This window comes from Octodon degus, unplaced genomic scaffold (assembly GCF_000260255.1).
Source record: "Octodon degus isolate 3935 unplaced genomic scaffold, OctDeg1.0 scaffold00115, whole genome shotgun sequence".
Classification (NCBI taxonomy): Eukaryota; Metazoa; Chordata; class Mammalia; order Rodentia; family Octodontidae; genus Octodon; species Octodon degus.
The window spans coordinates 4,952,060-4,974,310 of NW_004524691.1; the positions used below are offsets into that span (position 1 = coordinate 4,952,060).

The 22,251-nt window shown below is 34.0% G+C and overlaps 1 protein-coding gene across 1 annotated transcript in view; it reads left to right on the plus strand.

The window, feature by feature from the left end:
- Positions 1-22,251, plus strand: part of LOC101570180 (serine/Arginine-related protein 53) — a 423,021-nt gene that overhangs the window by 389,144 nt on the left and 11,626 nt on the right. The gene's annotated exons all lie outside the window — the stretch shown is intronic.

Consider the following 22,251-nt stretch of genomic DNA (forward strand, 5'->3'; position numbering starts at 1 on the left):
GGTATCAGAGAAATGAGCCAGTGTTTAGGTATCTCCTTCCAAAAAACAAAAAATTAAGCAATTTTTGTTTATTTGTTTGTTTTGGTTTTTGGAGGGAGATACCTAAATACTGGCTCATTTCTCTGATATCCATCCATTCAGAGGAAAGATTTGTACTAATAGTGTTTGGACAGGATATTCTGTCTGCATCTTGTACTACAGATAACCACTAAGAAGATAACAGTGTACAATGAATTAATTATTCAAACTGTCCTATTAATCAGTTTTGAAACTGTCTCATTGATACTTGTTTCTCAATAAAATAAAATTTTTTTAAAAAAACTGTGTTTAAACAGAAGAGTTGAAAAATGAGAATTAACCCACTTTTTTTTTTTTTATAGACTCTTGGAATGTGCCTAATGTACTAAAGGAAACCCATCCATTGATTCTATGCTTTGCCTCTATAAGCTTGCTCATTAGACTTGTTCCTAACCTTTAGAGAGGTTGTCAACAAAATGGATACTTTATTGACACCACTGCTCTGCATTATTGGGGTAGCAGCTCATTCATTACCTGTACAAAGAGACTTTTTTCTAAACAAGCTCACTAAGGCATTTATAACTTTTGAGATATTTCTTGCCTGTGTAGAATAGTCTGTTCCTGTGCAATGTATTCAATACTAGAAACTTAGAATTACAGAAATATAAGTACATATACACATGTACATACTTGCTGCATATACAAAAGTAAGGAGACTGGGTTGAATTGTCACCACCTAGGTAAAATTAATCAAACCTTACAGCATGACTTAAATTATTTCAGTTAATGCATATTATGTTACTAGGTGGGAAGAGTCTTGGGGGAGTGAATTTTGAGATAGGGTCTCACTTTGTAGTACAAGTTGGCCTCCAACTTGCAGCCATCTACCTGCATCAGCCTCCCAGGTGGTGGGATTACAGGAATGCACAGCTTTTGTATTGCAAAGACCGCTATTTTTCTATGCTAATACAGTATTTTAATGGAATTATTAGAGTTTCTAATGGGATTGTATTGTTTATTTGTAGAAGTGATTTTGTCTGTTTATATAGGAAGACATAACAAAAATGATAATAAAGCTTATCTAAAAGAATAATTTTGTAAGTCTAGCCAAAGAAATGCAAAGGCATAAGAATGAGGTTGACTTGGCCTGACCAAATGTTAAAATATGTGCTACTGGTGCCAAAATCACCAATGAGATCAGTTATACATAATAGCTTAGAAACAAATGAAATTACATATGGAAATTCAGATTATAATAAGTGATTATATTTCTTATTTTTTCCTTGTGCATATGTTTATATTACATAAATTCATTTTTATTCTGCTTTTCTGCATCTGCTTTTCTATCAGAAATATTTTCCCAATTTGTTACGTAATTTTAATTAGCATAATTTTAGTGGCTGCATAATATTTACCCAGAAAGCATACCATTAGTCATTTGCCTATTGTTGAATATTTATATTATTTTTCTATTAAAATAATGTATACTGAATATCTTCATGCATACTTTTTTCATTTTAAACTTATTTCTTTGATTTACATTATTTGAAATTATATCAGAGAGTATGAACTATTTTTGCTTCTTCAGATATACTGTTGCATTTCTCTATGTGAAACTTCAGAGAGGGAAACATTTAACATCAGCTTCTATTTTGAACATTATATTTCAAGTTCCCCCACCACCAACTAGAATGATAATATTGTTTATTCTGCTTTCCTCTAGAAATAGTTAAGCTTCCTCTCTCAGTATTGCACATAAATAAGTCCAATAACCTTCAGCCAGATTGTCTTAACCATCTTTAGCCCTCCGATTTCTCTGAAACACCATTTCATTATACAGATGTTAAGTGATAGTGCATATCTTTTTGATTCTTACTCAAAATGCAGAGTAGAAAATAAATTAATTTCATACTCATTGATAGTTAAAGAAGCAATAAATTGTTAGTCAAAGAAGCAAGGTTTCATACTCATTGTTAAAGAAGCAAAGTTATTACTCTTGAGAAAGAATGCTAGTAAAACAGAGGCTATTCTGAGGCCAGACGTCCTGATTTTGCATTCTGATCTTATTTAAACCATTTTGCCCAAACTCCTGAAGTTTCCTGAAAGTAGAATAGATATGAAAACGATAAAAGATTTTTGTGAGTATTGAATGGAGATATATATATATATATATATATATATATATATAGAGAGAGAGAGAGAGAGAGAGAGAGATAGGGGGGGAATATAGTTGGCTCATATTAAGGGCTTAAAAAATGTTGAATTGGCATGTAGCATTTATTCTAGGTGGGGATATGGCTCATCGGCTCATATGCCTGCCTGGCAAGTGCAGGTCCCAAGTTCAATTGCTGGTACCAAAAAAAAAAAAAACAAAAAAAAACTTATTCTAATCTTTCTTCTTAAATGGCAGATGCTAGAAAGCAAAACCATACCTGTTCTAGAACCCTTTGCATCTAGGATTCTGGATATCAGATAGATCCTCCCACTTAGGTGTATTCACATGGAATTTTTTCACATGTGATTTTGAAATCAGATTTACATAGAACCTATCTTTCTACTGTTTCAGCTGGAAACCCAGAGTATTTCTCTAGCAGGGTTTGAAGTCACTAGTTTTGTGCAGACTGACAGATGGGTATACTGGTAACTGATTTGTGTCTGTGATAGATGTCCTTGAATTGTTCAGTTTAAATGCTTCTTTCTTAACATTCTCTCAGGCTTTCACAGAGAGCACATTGGCCAAGCAATGGCCGTGACTCATCCACATGGCTGACACTGACAAAGGATCTACAATCTGAGGTACAGGATCTCAGGACAAATCCTGAGGGCATTTCACTGACCTTATCAGACCCAAAAGCTACAACTCTTGTTGCATAGGTCTTGCTTTATCTTGGTCTTAACCATCCAGCAGAAAAGTAAAAACAAAGTATAAGAAGTAAAGCCATGGTGTTATGTTGAGCTGTAGGGGACTCAGGTCAACAATTTCTGACCTTGCCAGTGAAGCAGAAGACCCAATACTATTATGGACTGCTGGACTCTTTCAGAATATTTTGCTGAGTTAACACACCTATAATATTCAAATAACGGAACTTACCAAAAAAGAGGATACAGATGAATGTCCATTTTATATCTGTGTATTCAAAGTGGTTAGGATAGATGTATAGTTACATTCTCTTAATGAATAGAGGGATTTGTTCTAATAGTGTTTGTAAATAGGATATCATGTCCGTATCTTGTACAACAATTAACCACTAGGAAGAATGTATGCAATGTGTTAATTATTGAAACTGTCCTACCAATTTGGTTTGAAACTGTCTCATTGCTGTTTGTTTCTCAATAAAATTATGGGGGGAAAAATTAAATAAATAAAGAAATAAATAAATGCTTCTTTCTTGATTTCTTGCCATCCTGCCTTAGAAGAAGTTGCACCCTAGCAAGCCACTTGTACAGTGTTGATTTGGGCATCATTCTTGTAGGCCCATTCCAGAGCCCAGATGGGCTTTCTAATAATCCCTATATTTAATCCCTTTTGTTTTCAGTTCCTGGAACACTTGTTTCATGAAGTTTTAACAGTGGTCATGCTGGTAGTAATGACAATAAGAGTATGAGCAATAGCAGCACTACTATTGTAGCTTTATAGTAGTTACTGTCATTGGAACTCTTTTGCATTGTGTGTCTTTCCAGTCGTTTGTAGAGTATCATGACATCTTTTTTCCCTCAGAACCCTGAAACAAGCAAGAATCCTCAACTCGGAGTAAAAGGCAGCCACTAACACCAAACAAGCTAAGTTTCCACTTTTCCCTTAGAATTTAGCTTCTCTGATTCCTTACCACATACTTAGGTATATATCATTGGTTTGGATGGCTTCTAACTTTAGAGAAAGAGGAAAAAGGTAGAAACCAGACCAGAATGAAGTGAATAGAGCCATCTAGGAAAAAGAAATTTTCTAATTATATTTGACATCAATTTCTTAAGCTTTTGTTTAACAGTTACTAGGCACTTAGGAAATACAGATATGAACAAGATACATTCCGTATTCTCAAAGATCTCAAAGTAGCAAGACAGATTACAAATAAATTTCTTTCTGTGTACTATAAGTACTTCAAGATTACTTGGATGGAAACTTAGATGGTTTATTCTAAATTTATCACCTACCACACTGCCTAGCTAGTACAGAGTATGTGCTTCGTAGATATTTCTTTCATAAATAAGATGTAAATATTGCATCCATCATAGGTGAAATAAAAATTATTAAATTAACTTGACAAAGTTAGTAAAACCATTTATTGATATTCAAATAATGTCAAAATGATTCAGTAGTCAAGTAAATTTGAGAGTCACTGTGTTTTAGTTCCCTTTAGAGAAACAGAGCATAATTAGTTTATTATATGTTCTGTTGAACTCTGTAGTAAAAAAAAAATACATTAATTTTGTCCAATGAAATATTTTCCACAAACTATTTGACCACAGAACCATTTTATTCGTTGTGTAGAACAGTTTGGTAATGCAGATTAGGTTGTTTCCTGAGGGTAATTTCTAATCATTGTCTTGCTATGCTAGAACAGTATGACTTTGATAATAGCATTTAAAACCTTAGTGTCATCAGTTTGGTATCATAAATAAAGGTTAAGTAACTTGCAGGTACATTTCCAAAGAAATATGTCCAGCAAGATACCTCATTAATCTCTGTATTAGTGGCAGCATAATTTCTGTATTCCAGACAATAAGAAATGGACATGAAGAACAAAGCATTTGAGCAACTCAGATTTTCTTTTAGCTGAAAAAATTAATAGTTTTTGATAAAGTGAGTTGTATACAGATCTTTTAAGTTTATTCTGCCTATTTTCTTAATTACATCAAGTGTTTCTATCAACTTTCCCATAATATACCTCTTATATCCAAGACAGTTGTGTATTGAAAACTATAGTGGCAGTGAAAATTTCAGCTAGAATTTTTTTCCATGTAAATCGGCTCTATATTAAATCCTTTTTTGTCATTTCATTTTATGGTTTGCTGCTAAAGCAGATGTTCACATTAAATAAATATTTAACTATTTTTGTGAATTTTAAGAAAGTACATCTTTGGGGACAGTCCTGGTCATTGCTAATGTAGTTATGTTAGGCTTTTTAAAAAATTGCTTAATACTGAGAATTTTGATTATATACATTACTTTTTTACGTGTTTGCGTGTTATTAGTATCAGTAGATTATTTTGCTTCTGAAACGCATCTTAGATGGCTAAAAATAACATCACAAAACATGTTTGTTATATTCTTAATTGTTTTGACCATAGAATTAATTTTAAAGTCAAAAGGGGCATTGCTTTTTCATCATTTCCAGTTCAGAATATTCAGCATGTCACAGATGTTCATGAATAATGTCCATTTAAAACTGTTGGCAAAGAGTGCTGGTGAGTTGGCTAGATGAATTAAATGTTGGGGGGATCTGACAGGCAGCACGCTGCTTTGTGATCATTCCAAAGTTCTAATAATCTCCCTCACCTTCTCTGCCTGCCACTAATGAAAGAGAATAGGTGATTGCACCTCCGGCTATGTTCTGCGCCTAATGACTCCTCCAAAGGCAGATTTATGAAGAAAAAATTAACTTTGAATGAGGATTGAATTGGCCCTGACAGTCTGATAGACTGTGACACAGATTCTGTGGCAAAACAGACGTAGCTCTAATTGATTATCAATATTTTAAGCAAAGTGATGAAAATAAGCATTAAGTGATGAGAAAGGCAGTCTTAATACAGTAGGCAGTAACCAGGACATAAGAGAGTCTTTGGGGAGTTTTTCCCTGATTGCTATTACTGAATTTTATCTGTCAATTTTTACCTTTACTTCCCAGCAGCCATTGTCCCTCCGTGGTGTACTCTTCTCCCCCTTAAAGATCTATGACTAGAATCCTAATATTTCTAATAACACTGACAAAGCTATCTGCAGTCTCTTCCTCTGGTGAAGTTTGTTTAATATTTAACTCGTTTTGAGTTGAGATTAGCTTTCATAGCTTTGAAAAACTTAAGCTTTTTTGTGAATGTATTGGATTAAAAGCTTTTTTCTCTTACTCTTCCTAAGTTTGTTTTTGCTATCCATAAAATGTATGCTGGCCCAAAATATTACATGTCAAAATTTCATTATACAGAAATCATTTTTACATCATTTATAGTATTGACTTTAACATTTGTTTTATTAATGAAATAAAATGAAGCTACTTTTAAAGAAATTGTATGTGTAAGTACACACATAGATTGACTCTTCATATATGATAACATACAAATGTATTTTCAAATTAACAAAAAAGCTTAACCTAAATAATTATATGCCCATATAGTGCTTCACATGTTAATAAGTTTTTGACATTTGTGTGTACTTATTTTCTTAGTAATTAGTTTTATATGTTGGAAGCATAACAATAAAAGATCAGACTGGGGAGATAGCTGTGCCTGGCAAGCTCAAGATCTCGTATTCATTCCCCAGTACAAAAAAAAAAAAAAAATCACTGTAAAGAATCTGAAGCAGTTGAATTCAGTAATAAAATTGATTAGTCAGAGGCAGTGTAAGCCCCTGCCTGACAAGCACAAAGACCCAAGTTCAGTCCTTGGCACCGATCCCTGGTATGGCTTGTCATGCTGGCCCTGGAACCCCAGGTGCACTATCCTGACCCTGCAACCAGGCATCATGAGGCACACCTGTGGTCCCAGCACTGGGAGGCTGAGACAGGAGGATCACTTCTAGTCTGAACTGTGTAGTGAGAACCTGTATCAAATAAATATTTTTAAAAATTGCTGAGTCAATAATATACAAAGTAACACACATAATGATATGCTTGTTCACTGTTGTACTATTAAATAGACAAGATAAATTTGCTTGTCTGACAAAGGAACTGTACATATTTTTTCTTGTATTAAAATATTCCTCTAATTTTTATCACTAGTATTCATATTGTTTTAGGAGGTCAGTTTCACCCAGAAATCATACAGTTATTAAATACTTTATGAAAGAGTCCGTATGTTATTGTGGAGAAAAGTCATTTTCTTTTCCAAAAGGAAATAATATAGGAATGCCACAGGACGTTGCTTCTCAATCTTTCTTATGTTATAGCATGCAAACAGATTTAGTTGGGTTGCATGCTGAGTAAACTGATGAGTCTACTGTTTGGTTAGAGGCTGCTGACCCTGAAAAGCCACTTGAACCCCACCTGGTGACCGTGAGGGCTCCTGCAAACCTATAACTAATCATGAGCCCAATGGAGAAAAGCTCTGAGTTTATAGCACCGACAGCACTATATTTATAAAACATACACCAAATAATAACAGATTGAAGTCCAAAACTGTCTAAAACCTATTCAAATACCTAAAAAATATTTTCAGAACCATTCTGCCTCTATCAAGAAAGAACAAAAAAGTCTCCACATGGTTTTTGATAAGTAAAAAACCTGTTTCATGTGGTTCTAATATTTGCTAAGAATTTTCACATTTTATTTTTAATTTGACAACACACATAAAGAAAAAAACCAAATAATATCTTGGTAAAACCTACTGTCATTCAGTCATTGTCTATAATGAGCTTACTGAAACTCCAGAGGATCTTAAAATGAATCAAATCCAACTCTGTTAACTGTTTAGGAAAGCACAGTTCAGGTTGCCACTTAGATTACTGTTAAACTTCTGATTTTTGAATCATTTCCTTTTTATTGTATTCTGCGATTTAAGAGTCTTAGTATGAGAACTTCTCACTTGTACATTTATAAATTTGCATACTATGTTGTCACAATAATAAGAATTCTAGCAATTTTTACTTCTTTTCTAGATAATTCTTTTAAACAGTGTTTCAATAATTCTCATTTTATTTATTCACTGTTTGTATGATGTCTTCACTAAAGACTCAGTCAGCACTTCATGTTTCTGTGTTCAAAATAGCTAGTGGGAGAAAATAGATAGCCATCCACTTTACTAAAGTTTAGTTTATACTAAAATGTTTTATATATGTAAGGATATATGTTCTAGTGTAAATACATTTTAAATATTCTACTTTAAGTAACTTATGTGTACTGTTCTATTCCCAAACATTCCAACAGATGAAGAAGAAAGATAAATTATTCTTCTTGCGCCACCTAGTGAAACTCAGGGATGTGGTAGGCTGTATTCTTAGCTCCTGTTCATTTTCCCCATAAGAAATTCACAGAGCAGAATTCAAAGATCTGAGCCCACTAAGGTTGACACATCTATCATATTTTGGCTTATGAAATTTCCAGTAGTAAAATATTATTAGTAACATTATAAATACTTTTGTTCATTTAATCTATGAAAGGATTGCTTGGAATAATAGACAATATGTGGATGAATTTTTTAAATTACGCCTTTCAGTTGTATATCTACAATTTTATAAGATGATGATATATTCTGGACAAACATTTAAAATATGGAAAACAGATAGTATGAAATCAGACTAAATAGATTTTATAAAATATTTTAAATATCAAGGTAATTTGTCTCTTTCGTGATAAAATATATAAATATTTCTATTTGATGGGATTGTCTTTTACCAAAACTCAGAAATATCTACAAAATAATTTGTGTCTCACAAATGTACTGGAAATGAACATGGTCTTTTGATGTCTGGAAATGCTAAGTCATTTGATTTCTACTTTGAAATAAGATTGTGTTAAAGTACTGGCTTTAAAGTTTGTCTTTCATGTGTTTGTAGCACAAGCTTCTGTGGGCATTTATGTAGTTGTTTTAAGTGCAGTATAAGCATTTATCTGCTTGAATTTTAGGTCTTAATTTTTACTGTTATTAAATTCCACAGTTACAGTTTCAAATGCTGCTACAAGGTATAATAAGCCAACTATTATCATTAACATTTTGTGTTGATATAATAACAAGTATTTGTTACAAAAACAAAGCAGGGAAGGTGGGCACAGTTTCATCTGCCTATAGTCCCAGCTGCTTGGGATCCTGAGGTAACAGTGAGATCACTTAAAACCTAGGGATAAGGCCACTTTGGTAAGACCCTGTCTTAAAAAAAAAAAAAAAAAAGTCTGAGAATAATTCATCTAAGTAAAAGAAAATTGTTTCTTGTGCATTCTGTATTTATTAGATACTAGGAAGTACAGCACTTTGGTGTAACCATAGTTTTAAAGGTTTTTATTTGACCTGACATTTAATTGCTGAGAAAATTTTTAAGTTTTGTTGCTCTTCAATATGTTCTATAAAGGGAACTTCTAAAGCGTGTTTCTTAAGTTTTAGTATTGGATCATACTTTAAATGAATTTTTTGGTACAGGAGAAACTCACTCTTGAAAAACTGGTTGGAGGACAACACTATGCATTACAACAAATACTGTAAAATTCATATTCCTTTGTTAAGTGAATTTCTATATTACTTGTAATTTTTGTTTTAATACTGTTTTGTACTCTATTTAAACGATAAAAAGAAAAGAAAAAACTCAGTCTTAGAAACATAGATGTATAGCTTATGTGCAGCTATATGTAAACATACATCAAATTCTGTAATCTTGAAATGAGAAGTTGTTCCAGATTTTACATTTGAAATGATATTCAAATGAGCAGAATGGTACTCACGAGTGTAATTTTCTGAGACACAGATAACTCCAAATATTCTTTTTCTTTCATAAATGTTCCTAAAATATTTTAAGTAGCATGAACAGAATTAAATCTTTAATACATTATTATTCCTGCGTCATCATTTTGTATGTTAATTTTTAGTTTAGGTCAATAAACATTTACTGATAAGCTAATGAACCATGTCTGAAACCATATAATGCAAAAAAATCAGTAAGGTATGTGAACTCAAGAAATTATCGGTGTGGTAAGGAGAAAAGATATATTGAATTGATGCTAAAGAAATAAATACATTTAGTGCTGTGAGACCTAAACCGTTATGGAGCAGGCTGTAAGATAGCTGAGCAATTTATACTGTAGAATATTGAGTATACATAAAGGAAATATGAAATACAGGGCTGCATTCGTGTTTGTGACAGAATAGCCAAGATAGCTCAGGTATTTAGGTAGGTAGGTAGCTAGTCTATGTTGCACGCACATACACACACACCATAAAGATAGATTCTCTTTTTAAAACATGAGTGATCTGCTCAAAAATACACATGAACATACATAAATACATACGCACCCAGATTCTCCCATATTCTCATAATTCTGCTTTAAACCTCTCTTCAGTTTAAAGTGAGCTTTGTTTTCTCTTATTTTGTTTTTTGAGACAGAGTGTTGCTGTATAGTTTAAGCTCAACCTTGAGTTCACAATGTAGCCCAGACTGGTCTTGAGCTCTCAGTGATCCTCCTGCCTCAGCCTCCTAAGTGTTGGGATTACAAGCATGTACCACCACACCTGGCAAAAGTGAGCCTCTTTTATATTCCTTACCATTTCTCAGACATGTCAGAGATACCATATTACATACCTGGTGCCTAGCTCCTTAAGTGAAATGAAATTTTATTACAAGGAAAGGATTCACAATTTTTTAATATATAAAACAGTAAGGATATATGTACTTTAAATACAAATAATTACTGTAGTTAAAAATTAATACATATTAAAGTTTATAGAATATATATATATATATATATATATATATATATATGAACAACCTTTTTATCATACTTACCATATGTCCTATTCTGAATGCTTGGTGTATATTAACTTTCAGTCCTTACCACAAACCTGGCATACTAGCACCAATACTATTTTCAGATAAGTTGCTGGGCATGGTGGTGTATATGTATAATCACAGCATTTGGAAGGCTGAAACAAGTGGATCCTCAAAAGTCAGTTTGAGGTTAGCCTGAACTACATAGTATGATGCTGTCTCAAATAATGCAAAACAAACAACTAGAAAAGATACATTAACTCTTACAAAGTAAGATGCTTGTTCTAGATCTCATAGCTAATAATGAGTAGAGTATTCAAATGTAGATAACCTAGCTTCATAATCTCTCTACTATAATGCTTCGCAGTAATTTATTCTACCCTGAATATGATCTCTCCTATAATGCTATAAGGCATGTTATGTTTTAATAGATGTCTTTAAGTTCATGCAATTTTTATACATTATATATAAACATATCCATGTGTGTGCATGGATATTGCCTAGAGACCTGAAAACAAATGTCATTCTACCATATTCCAAGGTTGGTATAGTACATGCAACCAGACATCAGTTATTTTTTTTTTACCTTTTTTGATATTTTTTATTTTTTTATTTTTTAATTAATTTTATTGAGAATGAAATAGCAGTAAGACAGTTACAAAACAGGTTGTTGGACAGTTACAATAATTATTACATTGCATATTATCTTCGTAGTAGTTATTCATAGTATAAGATGCAAACATGATATCTTCTCTACAGATGTCGGTTTAAATAAGTACTGTTTTGCTCTTTTAAAACTATAAATCTTTTCAAATATTGTAGTTCATTTTCTTGCCAGTGCTTTCTTTCCTTTTGTGAAAATTGAAAACAGCTCATAAAGAATTAATTAAGTAAATATAAGCATTCATTAGCACTCGACTGAGGTTCAAGTGTGCTAATACAAACTTGTTTGGTTTTTTTTATTTTTATTTTTATTTTTTCAGAACCGAGGATTGAACTCAGGCCCTTGTGCTTGCCAGGGAAGCACTTATTCCACTGAGCCATCTCCCCAGCCCCTGTGCTAATACAAATAAGAAATGTATTAAAAATAATTATAAAATAATATGATTAGGAACAAAACATAAGTACTACAAAGGAAACTAATTCTATACAGAATCAGGAAGAGTCTCATAAAATTTTGCAGTCCAATTGTGAGGAAAATCTTCCAAGCCTACATACTAAAAAATGCACAATTGTGAAAGGAAGTAGATGTTCCAAAATAGAATAAAATTTTTAATATCTGAAGTACAAAGGATAGAGGATGAAGTGATAGAACAGTGTGAATACAGATTAGAGCCTCTTGCTGAATGTTCTATCACTTCATCCTCTATCCTTTCTACTTCAGATATTAAAAACTTATTCTATTTTGGAACATCTACTACCTTTCACAATGTCATGCTAAGGAAAACAAGATTCTCTGACCATTTTTAGAGAGAACCTCCTTGGGGAAGATGATTGCTAGTCTACTGAATCTGTATCACAAGTGTTATGTTTCTAAAAGAGCTAAGTATCGTAGCTAGTGTATCTAGACAAAGAAAAGAAAGTGGTTCAGACATGTCTTCCCCAAGCCAGTAAGAATTGTTCAGGGACTGGCAGTATATTGCAGTATATTCCCTTGGATAACTGCTTGCTTAGCATATGCCAGGCCCTGGGTTCAGTCCCTTGCTCCATGAGAAAAAAAAAAAGAACAAAACAAAACTTAAGTTGTCTCCATAAATCTCTCAACTTCTGTGCTTGTCTAAATCTGGTATATTAAGCATATTTTTACCTCTTACCTGAATTTAATCATTAAGTCTTGTTGAGCATCTATTATTTAGCAGAATATCAAATGCTGAGGCTAAAGTGATGAAGAGAAGAGGCAAAGTCTAATAATATTTATGAAAAGCTAAGATTGATTTTGTGCATGTTTTTGACACAGAGAAACATTGTTCATTTTGAGGACTCAGAACATGTGTATAACATATCTTGATCATCTTAATCCTTGTTTCCTCCCATTCTTCCTTCCTCATTCCATCTCTTCGCCATCTCCAAGAGTCTACCTTTTAGATTCCTATCATCACTCCTTCATTTTCTTGATTGGTTTGTTTATACTTTAGGTTCCTCATATGACAAGAAACAACCTGTGATATTCTGTTTTCTGAGACTGGCATATTTCACTTAGCATTATGGTCTCAAGTTTTATTTTCTTGCAAATGACATAATGTCACTCTTTCTTGTGATTTAATAATATTCCACTGTATTTATATAGCACATTTTCTTTATCCATATGTTTCATAGGAATCTAAGCTTTTCCAGAGCTTAGCTCTTGTGTATTATGCTGCTGTAAACACGAGTATGCACAAAAGAGTATAGTTACAGTATAATTCTTTTGCACATATACCTAGAAGTTATAGCTGGGTCAAATGAAATATTTATTTTCAGGTTGCTTAGGTCTGTTCATACTTGTTTCCATAGTGGTTGCACTAGGTTACAGTCCCACCAACAATGTGGAGAAATTCTTTACTCTCTTGCATTCAGAGTGTGTGTGTGTGTGTGTGTGTGTGTGTGCATGCGCGCACACAAACATGCTTTTAGTGATAACCCTTGTGACTGGAGTAAGGTGGGTTTTTAATTTCAAAGTACATTTGATTTACATTTACATGATAGCTAATGCCATGGAACATTTTTTCATGTGCCTATTGGCCATCTTTGAAAAATACTGTATCTATTCAGATCATTTGCCCATTTTTGAATGGGTTGTTTTGGGGGTCTATTATTTTTTAATTCTTTCTAAGTTCTAAATATTAATTCCAAAGAGCTATAATCTCTTGGCAGAATAAAAAAAAAAAACCTTCGTTTATCTTGGCCAGACTGTAATCCTTTTTAATTTTTCCTAAAAAGAAAAGTTGATAATATTGTCTATGTTCTCCAATTTGGATGACTCTAAAACTTCCTCATATTTACTTAACAGACAAGTTTTTAATTGGAACAAGAATTTGACTTCTTGAATGCAAATCTGTAATGCCCTAGGTGATGTTTCAGTCCTTTGGTAAACAATTTATTTCCCATTTATGGATCATTACAATTTATCCCGTATGTTCATTCTATTGAACTGCTAAGTTCCTTCTTCACACAATACTGTCTCTATTTGAATTATATCTACTTCTTAAGATGTTTCATGTTCCAAGTTCATCTTTTGCTATAGTGAACATAACCTCATATCCAACAATTACTGTATGTTGGATTTCCATGTCCTTAGCACTGCTAAAAGTGACCTAAAAGTCATCCATCAGGAAGAACCAAACACAAAGACATAAAGCCCTGGGTGCTATCCCCTGCTCCACCACAAAAGAAAGAAAAATCACAAAATTTTCCTTAAATTAATTAATAAGGAAGATCTAAATATATCAAAAATTATGATACATCACATTCTTTGTTCAGGCTGAACAGCAAATATCTTGCAAATTATAAAGCATCCTAACTCCTGAATTGGCCCCCTCATCACACTGGGATAAAATGTTTAAAATTCCATATTTCAAAATAATAATAATAAAATTAAAAATCCATATTTCTAAATAAAAATTAACTTAAAACTATATGCAATGGCATGTACCTGAAGTCTCAGCTACTTAGGAGGCTAAGGCAGAAGGTTGCTTAACTTGTAGATTTCAGCCTGGATAAATATATATAATGAATGAATTCAACAAACTTGAGTTGAGATGAAGAAAAAAACAAAAGCAAAATCCTACATACCTTAATGTGCCTAAGGAGAGTCACATGGGGAGAAGACACTCTCTCAGGCCTTCACAGAGAGCACATTGGCCAAGCAATGGCTATGACTCATCCACATGGCTGACACTGACAAAGGTTCTACAATCTGAGGTACAGGATCTCAGGATAAATCCTGAGGGCATTTCACTGACCTTTTCAGACCCAAAAGCTACAACTCTTGTTGCACAGGTCCTGCTTTACCTTGGTCTTAACCATCCAGCAGAAAAGTATAAAAACAAAATATAAGAAATAAAGCCATGCTGTTATGTTGAGCTGTGGGGGACTCAGGTCAATAATTTCTGGCATTGCCAGTTAAACAGAAGACCCAATGCTATTATGGGCTACTGGACTCTTTTAGAATATTTTGCTGAGTTTACACACCTATAATATTCAATAACGGAACTTAGAAAAAATGGGGTATACCTATGAATGTCCATTTTGTTGTTCTTTTTGTTTTTGTTTTTGTTTTTTTAATGTCCATTTTGTATCTCTCTATTCAAAGTGGTTAGGATAGATATATAGTTGCATTCTCTTAATGAATAGAATGATTTGTTCTAATGATGTTTGTAAATAGGATCTCAAGTCCACATCTTATACAGCAATTAACCACTAAGAAGAATATATGCAGTGTATTATTTGTTGAAACTGTACTTCCGATTTGATTTGAAACTGTCTCATTGCTATCTGTTTATCAATAAAATTTTGAAAAAAAAAATCCTACCTACCTTAGATAGCTGATCTGTGCTTTTGTTTTTGTACCAGAGATTGAACTTGGAACCTTGCACTTGCCAGGCAGGTACTGAGCTTAAGCTGCTGAGCTTTATCCCTGGTCCTGATCTGTGTTTTAACAAGCTTTCCATGTGGTGCTTATACATTTTTTTTTTCAATTTATTTATTTTTTGGTACTGGGGATCTAACTCAGGACCCTGTGCCTGCCAGGGTCCCAAGCTACCTCCCTAACCCTGATGCCACTGAGCTACTTCCCTAACCCTGATGTTTATACAAGTTAAGTTTATAAATCTACTATAAAAGTACTATAATAAAAGTACTATAAATTAATTCAGGGGTGGTGGCACTTGAGGATGCTAGAGCAGGAGAATTCCAACCAGCCTGAGAAACTTAGTGTCTAGATCCTTTATCAAAATAAAAAATATAAAAGGGATGTGGACATAGCTCAGTGCAAAGGCCCTGGGTTCAAGCCCTGCCTGTATCACAACTGTAAATTATTGCCTATTTGAGAATAGTAAGTCACAAAATAAACTTTTAGAGTTGGAGAGATGGCTCTGTAGAGTAAGTGCTTCCCTGGCAAGCACAAGGGTCTGGGTTCAATTCCTGATTCCGCAAAATAAATTAATTAATTAATTAATTTTTAAGTTGTTGATAATTATTGTGTAACTAAAACATCACAAGTAGTATCTTTTAAAATACAGAGTTAATGAGGATTATATGCAATATGGAGGACAATTTTTCGTAATAATATAAAAATAGCTTTTACTAAAATGTGTATATCTTTGATTCATTGGAAGTATTTCTTTTAAGTTGTCATTTATTATTGAAAAAAAACAGTCACTTTGAAAGAGTACTGTATTTCCATTTCCTGAGTACATGCCTTTTTTCTGTTTGATATATTTATTTTTTACTGTCTCTAAATGTATATGGACCTGAACATCTTTTTATCATCAAGACAACTTAGTTGCTATTATAAGTCTCTCATGATGGAAAGAGTGTTTTTTGAATCTTTTTTATATTTCTCATATTTCTTACTTCTAGTCCAAGAAAGTTCTAGCTTAATAATTTTCATGGTTGTCAATTTGTTTGCATTCAGTTGTTACTGTAGGATTGAATTCAGTTGCACAGATCATGACTATGAGTTTTAAGGAATACCAATTTTTCTTTCATTATTTTCCTTAAACAACTACTGCTGTTGTAATTCACTTGTACCATGTGAGACAACTGAACATGCTTCTTCACCAACAAGCAAATAAAAGGATATCTGTCTGAAAAGGCTATAGTGCGTTCTAAAGCTTTTTTTTTTCTTCAGTGTATTTAGTACACGGTCTACAGTGTCTCACTACACAGATCAGACTTGTAGTGATCCTTCCTGTTTTTTAGCCTCCCAAGCACTGGGATTACAGGTCTGTGCCACCACGCACAGTCTCAGTCACCATGTCAGCGAGCCCCAGGGGTGGGGCCAGCAGGGCAGGGCAGGCCAGGCTGGAGATGGAGGCCCAGGCCTTTGCATCTGTCTAAGCAGGAGCTTTAATCCACTGAGCTACCTGGCCAGCCCTGTAGTACATTCTAGAGACTAAATGAAATAGTTTCATTTTGTTGAGGGCCAGCGAAAGAGCTCAGCGAACTAAAGCACCTGTTTAGACAGGCACAGGGACTGGGATTTGATCCCTGGCGTGCCATCCGGCCTCTTCCCTGGGGTGTGCTAAAACTGAGATTGAGGCTGGGCGTGGTGGCACATGCATGTAATCCCAGTGCTTGGGAGGCTGAAATGTAGTGAGTCCCTGTGGGGCGCTGACACAGTGATTGAGACGGTGTGGTGGTGCGAGCCTATAATCCCAAGACTCAGGAGGCTGAAAACAGAAGGATCACTATGAATCCGATCTGTGTAGTGAGACCCTGTAGGCCCTGTACTAAATACATTTTTTAAAATGTTTCATTTTTGTGCCATGTTTTGAGAGAATTAGGGAAGTGGAAATCTGCACTGTTGGTCATCCACCACAGCTTGCATTATTAATTTTGAATTGTACATATGGTATTCTTTATCATATTAGAGACATTCCAATTATCGTATTAGAGCCATCACACAACTCCTTTATCAGAATGTGTTGTATAACAGGTGCTTTTTTTTTTTTTTTTAATGTATTTGGTACAAGGTCTCACTACACAGTTTAGACTTGTGGTGATCCTCCTGTTTTCAGTCTCCCCAGTGCTGGAATTCTAGGCATGCATCACCACACCCAGTCTTGGGTGGCTGGCTCAGCACGTGGGGGGGGGGGGGCGGCGGCAGGCATGTGGTGTGGTGCCAGGGATCAAACTCCATCCCTGTGCTTGCCTAAGCAGGCACTTAGTCTGCTGAGCTGCCATGCTGGCCCTAAGAAGTGCATTTAAAACACACCTTTAATAGGGTTAAATCAGGATATAACATAAAACTCCTTTGGGGAAAAATTGTAGACTTGACAGTGCAAGCCTATATTTTATCAGAGGCATTAGCATTTTTAGTACAGAGATGAATGTATTACTGCACTGAAATTCAGTCACTGGGCTCTGACTTAAATGATGAATCTCTACAGTTGAGGCAACCAAAATCATAGCATGAACTTGAACATTGAACTGTTTATGTTCCTAAAAAATTAGCTAGTTGCATAATAATAATTCATTAGTAACATAGCAATTATGTGTTTCCACACCTATTATACAATAGTTTTTTATCCACCATCTTTCTGAGTTGATTATTAAACTTCAATAAAAATAAACTATCCTGTACTTAGAAGAGATAGTAGAATTAGTTTATAATATTATTTCAACATGGTTTTTAAAAAGTTATTAGCATAAAGATAAGAAGAGCAGATAGACTTGTGATAATTTTGCTTCATTTATTATTAGGTAACCTTAAGCAAATCATGAAACCTCTGAAACTTTTTGAGGATTGTATGAAATGCTTATAGCTATATCTGAAAGTGGTTAGCACAGTGCTTAACACATAGCAGACCTGCAAAAGTTTTTTGTTTATTTTCAAGAATTGAAACTATGAAAACAACTGATAAAGATACTAGAATAAACTAAAAAAGAGGAAAGGAATTTTTTCATATTTTTTAACACTGAAAATCGCTGCATTCCATTCCTTATTTCTGAAATATGGTAATTAATTGCATTTCTGGATTTGGGTTTTCATTTTTAAAAGGATCTACATATTTCTGTTACTTTTTAAAAATATATGTTGATAACATTGGAGTTACTGAAAAGAATGTATTCCTAAAGCACTTATCGGAGGAGAGGCAGTGTTTCTGTAACTCCAAACTGTAGAGTTTTTCTGACACGCTGAAGCATCTTTCTTGAAATGGGAGTATATGATGGTGACCCACTGACTCCAGACAGACATCGGAAGTTGATGGATGTGCAATAAGTCAAAGGAGAAACATCAATGATGAAGTTATTTTTATTTTCCGTATCAGCAATCTGAAAAATATCTACTATGCTTTTTTTGAAAACTAAATATTACAGTGATATATCCAGGTTGTTGTTACTGAGTTTTTTTCAGTTTTTTAAACTTTTCTTCTAAGTTTTAATAAATGACATCATGATCGCTACACAGTTTAAGAGAGACATAAATGGCCAGAAGACTGCATGTTTCACATTTAGAAAAGCAAAACCAGACAATCAGCTGTCCACATTTGTGTCTAAATCAGACAAGGTCTGCTTGATTCCATCCTTGCCCCTAGGCTGCTCCTGGACTGCAACAGAAGAGCTGGCAGAGAAATTCCTGTTCAGTTCAAGAGCTAGGAGATGTGACGTACAGCCACTTACACCAGCATTTCTGACATGTGCTTAATGTGTCCCTGCATAGCAGTGATGTTTATCAAAGCTTTTCTAATAAATGACATAGAAAATTCTCCAAGAAGATAAAAGAATGAGCACATGAAGTCAATCCTTACAAATTTGAGTGATCTTTAAAGTCCAGTGTGGGTACAAAAATTAAGAGAAAATCTAGAAGGCACAACATGGGATGGGGAGATAGCTCAGTAGTGTAAGAGCCTGCCTAACAAGTGCAGTGTCCTGAGTTCAATCAAAAAAGACACAAAGTAGTGAAATAGGAAGCTTTTTACTTTGGGAAATATAACCTGTACAGAAGAAAATTCGATGCATAAACAACCTCAAACCTTTATTCATTATGTTCTGAATAATTATACTTCAGTGCTTAAAAAAAATAAAAGAATTAAAAGACGCCATGTCATTTTGTAGTTTCTACTTGTCACTTCAATGAATTCATAATTTTTCAATATTGAATATGCTGACAGATTTAGAACATTGATCCACCATTTTCAAGCTAGAGCTGTTAGTATAACCATAGTCATATAATTTTTATGCAGGTACAATACTTATACTCATTATGTAAGTTTTAGATGAATTTAGTAAACTAGTGAGTTTTAAACTGATATGTAGGCACTTACTATTATTTCCTCCATTAATAGTTAGAAATCCTGGTACACACTGGGCATGGTAGGGCATGCCTATAATCCCAGAGGCTGAGGCAGGAGGATCACTATGAGTTAGAGGCTAGCTTGGGTTACATAATGAGTTCAGGGCCAGCCAGAATTACATAGCGAAACTCTGTCTCTAGAGAGATAGAGAAAGAATAGAAAAATTAGTAATCCTGGCAAGGTTAAGATTACAGAGTTACTTAAGTTAAAATAAAAATTGCCTTAACGCTTAACATGAAACTTTGGAATAAATGAATCTTAACATGAATATCACATTTCTTTATTAATGATCTCTTTCATAAACAGGTAGCATACGAATTGATAATGCCTTTTATTTAGACACTTTCTTACTTAGAGCCATTATTCACTCCAGTGGTACTTTTTAATGACACAGGAGTTACTGAAGAATGGTAATATAACACTTTGGAATCAGAATTAAATTGAAGAGAGTAGAGCTTTAGATGAGGTACTGTATTTAGGAAAATGAGGAAGAAAATCTCAGAATTTCTGTATGTTTCACCAGACATACATGCTCATGAGATTTACCACAGTACTTTTAATATGAACTCTGTACACATGTTTTCTTAATTTTTTAATTAATTAATTATTTGGTACAGGGTCTCATTGCGCAGCTCAGACTCCTAGTGATCCACCTGTCTCAGCCTCCCCAGCACTGGGATTACAGGTGTGCACCACTACGCCCAGTTTTGGTGGCCAGTATGGTGCGCTTTGGGTAGGCATGCAGTACCAGGGATTGAACCTGGGTCCTTATGTTTGCCAGGTGGGTGCTTAAACTGCCAAGCTATTTCTCCAGCCCCATACACTTGTTTTCTAATGACATCTTAAATATATATTAAGTGAATAACTGTGGTCTTTACCAAACAATGGGCCTCTTCAGATTTTCTGTATGATTTTGAATAAAACATATTCATATAAAAGTATCTTTATAACCAGTAGTGTATACAGGGATGCAGTTATTCCCTTGTTTTGTTTACTGTTTATCTCTGGATTAATGAATAGATAAGATATAAGCTGAAAAGAACCTTAAAATGAAATTCACAGCCTCTGTGTCTTGCTCATTCCAACCTTTAGCAAATTATTTAAATTTGTTGGGCTCTTCATTTGTTTATCACAAAATGTGTATAATAATAACTGATGTTGAAAAAATACATTCATACTTACAGTTCTTTGGAAATGACAATTGTTAGTTGATACTGCCTCTTATGCTGATACTTAAAAATGTATGACAGCATTTAAACTGAATAAATGTACTTATAGTAAATGTAAAAAAGAATAAAATATCAGAAAAATCCTTAAATATATTTGATAATTAATCATATATATATGTATATATGAGAGAATGATGTGGACAGTGCTAGAGACACTGTTAGTGTCATGAGCACAGCTCATCCTTTGTTACTATCATTACTGAACATATTTTGACACAGTGTTGTCTTTGAAGTATCCTAATTATCTTTGTCATTTTCTTAGTGTTAATATGACAACCACTACAAGTTGTAATCCACTTTGTGAAATAGACCAAATACAATTTGCTAGATGTTTATGGTCTGTTGATTATTTATTGCTGGGCTCTAAATGTTATACTAGACCACCACAAAAAACTTTTGTACTACTTTTTTTTTTTTTTTTGAGGAACCAGGGATTGAACTCAGGCCCTTGTGCTTGCCAGGGAAGCACTCATTCTACTAATCCATATTCCTGGTCCCTCTACTTCTTGATAGTATAATTTTTTAAACATCTTAGATGGAATAAAAGAAACATGTATGCTTAAATAAAGGTAATATGATAAGGTGAAAAGAGTATACCCATTAAAGTTAGATAGAAGCCCTGCTCTGACGCATTGTGGTTAAACAAGTGAACCAGTAGATTTTCATGCATTTATCCTGTCTTCTTTCATATTGTTTATGTATTTTGTTTTGTTTATAAATAGAATGATGGTATATACTGTAATGCAACCTGCTTTTTAAACCTAATATACATTTGAATATCTTGATACCTGTAAATCTACTTTATTCTTTTTAGTGGAATTATAGCTTTACATAATATTGTGTGAAAATTATTTAGCCCTATCAATATTTAGATTGTTTTCTTACCTTTACAAAAAAATGATGCTCCTTGTATGAATATCTTCAAATGTATGCAAGTATTTCTATAGACTTGTTGCTTAGAAGTGGAATTGTGGGCCAGAGAGAGCTCAACAGACTAAGCACCTGATTAGGCAAGCACAGGGACCAGAGTTCGAATACCCGGTCACCACATGCTACACCAGCCCCATCCTGGGCACACTGAGCTGGCCACTGAGACCATCTGTAGTGGCACATACCTGTAATCCAGGTGCTGGGGAGGCTTAAAACAGAAGGATTACTATACCAAATACATAAAAAAGGAGTGGAATTGCTGAATGAGTGATACAGTATATATACTTCATGGTTTTGTTAGATAGGCTAATATTCTTTCAGACTTACTTCACCAACTTACAACCTAGTTCCAGGTGATGAGAAATTTTATTTTGCTAGAGGGCCGGGGAGATAGCTCAGCAGCATAAGCACCTGCCTGGCAAGTGCAAGGTCCTGAGTTCGATCCCCGGTACCA